Below are 2,500 nucleotides of genomic sequence, written 5' to 3'. Positions count from 1 at the left end.
CCATTCGCGGTTTCACCTTAATGCGGCTTGTACTGAGACATGCATGGCTTAATCTTTGAGACAAGCATATGACTACTGGCAGGATCAACCAGGGAGCTGCGTCAACTAGAGCTGAGCAGCCGGCCGCCCGGGAGTGTGTCCCGGGGGCCCGCGCGAACACGCAAGCGTCCGCTCAATCATTCTGCAAACAGGAGGAGGCTGAGCTCCCCTGCACAATACACCTCGAAACCCTCTCAGGTCCCGGCGGCGCGCAGCGCCGTCCCAAGTACTTGGTCGGGTTCGAGAGAGGCGCAATCGCCCGGAGTTAGGCGAGTAGACGCTTTCGGTGCGACCACCCGTGCTCCCAACTGAGCTTGCCGCTGCCGACAGAGGCCCGGGAGCGTGCTGTCGTGGCATTGCCGGCGGGAGACAACACGCGCCACCTACGGTGACCGGCAGCTCCAACGCCAGCGCCACAGAAGGACAAAAGCCCCACTTGGGTGCCGAAGCGAACTCTCCCAGCACAGCGCACGCGCCAACACATCCGCACAGCTGCGATACAAACCACCAGCGAGAACCGCTGGGGCGACCGAGCAGCAGACGGCGTCGCGGCGCCGAGCGCCGGGCGGCAGCGCATCCTCAACGCACACAGTCCTCAATCGGACCAGCACACTGAAGATGTCCACCGCGCTTCGCACCGGGCCCGCGAGGACCTACTTTGGCCGCACGGCGCCGCGCGCAGGGTGCGCCGGCGCGCAGCTGCGACGCCTGCCGCGTCCGTCGGCCGGCGCGCCTGCCACTGGCCGCCCCCACCAGCCGGCTGTAGCGCGTGCGCCCACGCACCGCGCGGCCAGCACGCCGGGAGGCGCCCCCTCACCGGCCGGGGACGGTCCCACCCAGCCACCGCCGCGTATCGCTTCACACCCAGATGCCGTTCAGTTTCGTCGGCATGGTGGGTATCGCTGGAACAACCGGTTAGTACCTCAACCTATCGTCGCCATCACCGATTCACCCCTAGCGAGAACAACCGCACCACAACAGGTTACCATTTGTTCATTTGCGTAACTTCACCAGAAAACGCAGGCGTCCATCGCCATTTGCAACTTCCACGATTATTGCATGCCTGTGTCAGGTGTCACGCCACACTACGTCTGCCCACATACACGCAACAAAATGTGCACGCCTAGACAATACGTGGAAGGTGGCCCCCGTACGTATGCGATGTCCATTGCTCGAACGACTGTCAACCGGCCTCTGTAGCATGTCGCAGATATGGAACGCGGTGCACCATGCCATCACGGTGTGTGAGGAGAGACGACTAGGTCCGAATACATCAACAGACAGCTCATGCTGATCGCCATCCACGGCGTCCGTTCCTCCCACACGTCTCTATGGCGTACCACACTGCAATCCAGCTCTCATAGGGAGACGACACGTAGCTGCGTGCACAATATTTGCACTGTATGGTCCGCCGTTTTTGGGCGCAGTCGTTGTACGGTCACACATGTGCCACGATGTATCATTCAGTACATAAGGACGAATGTGCAGTACAGATTGTGGTTTACGCGTACGACATTAGCGGACAGTTGACACAGGCCGCACCACAACGTAGCCTGAGTACGTCGCATGCGGAGGGCATTGAACATGCAAAGTTCTCACCAACCAGCTTGCGAAGGCAGGGGGCAAGGTGGGGACGTGGGGAGGGGCGGCATGTACGTCCTGCTGCCATCCACATTACAGTGTACAGCAGGAGCATGTGGAAAGTGAGCAAGACTTGCAAGGTGTTTAACATGAAGCGATACACAGGGGAGCGGGGAGTGCGAGTAGCGAACTATATTGCGAGGGTTGCGGGTGGGCAACACTACACTAATTGAACGAGTCGTATAACAATTACAGAGCAGGTTTAGGCGACAACGTGGGTTACGTTAGGCGACAACGTGGGTTAGGTTAAGGCACGACGTGGGTTAGGTTAAGGCACGACATGGGTTAGGTTAAGGCACGACATGGGTTAGGTTAAGGCACGACATGGGTTAGGTTAAGGCACAACATGGGTTAGGTTAAGGCACAACATGGGTTAGGTTAAGGCACAACATGGGTTAGGTTAAGGCACAACATGGGTTAGGTTAAGGCACAACATGGGTTAGGTTAAGGCACAACATGGGTTAGGTTAAGGCACAACATGGGTTAGGTTAAGGCACAACATGGGTTAGGTTAAGGCACAACATGGGTTAGGTTAAGGCACAACATGGGTTAGGTTAAGGCACAACATGGGTTAGGTTAAGGCACAACATGGGTTAGGTTAAGGCACAACATAGGTTAGGTTAAGGCACAACATAGGTTAGGTTAAGGCACAACATAGGTTAGGTTAAGGCACAACATGGGTTAGGTTAAGGCACAACATGGGTTAGGTTAAGGCACAACATGGGTTAGGTTAAGGCACAACATGGGTTAGGTTAAGGCACAACATGGGTTAGGTTAAGGCACAACATGGGTTAGGTTAAGGCACAACATGGGTTAGGTT

At 56.8% G+C, this 2,500-nt stretch overlaps 1 non-coding gene across 1 annotated transcript in view; it reads right to left on the bottom strand.

Annotated features, from left to right (window-relative positions):
• The window catches only part of LOC124772358, a 1,909-nt gene extending 1,814 nt beyond the window's left edge, over positions 1 to 95 (bottom strand). Inside the window, exon 1 of the ribosomal RNA XR_007013979.1 lies at positions 1 to 95. This exon is cut by the window's left edge and continues 1,814 nt beyond it. This is a non-coding gene — a ribosomal RNA (small subunit ribosomal RNA).
• Positions 96 to 2,500: the final 2,405 nt, after the last annotated feature.

The sequence above is a fragment of the Schistocerca piceifrons genome, unplaced genomic scaffold (assembly GCF_021461385.2).
Source record: "Schistocerca piceifrons isolate TAMUIC-IGC-003096 unplaced genomic scaffold, iqSchPice1.1 HiC_scaffold_939, whole genome shotgun sequence".
Classification (NCBI taxonomy): Eukaryota; Metazoa; Arthropoda; class Insecta; order Orthoptera; family Acrididae; genus Schistocerca; species Schistocerca piceifrons.
Note: the sequence above shows the minus strand (reverse complement) of the source record. Positions and strands in the feature narration are given on the sequence as shown.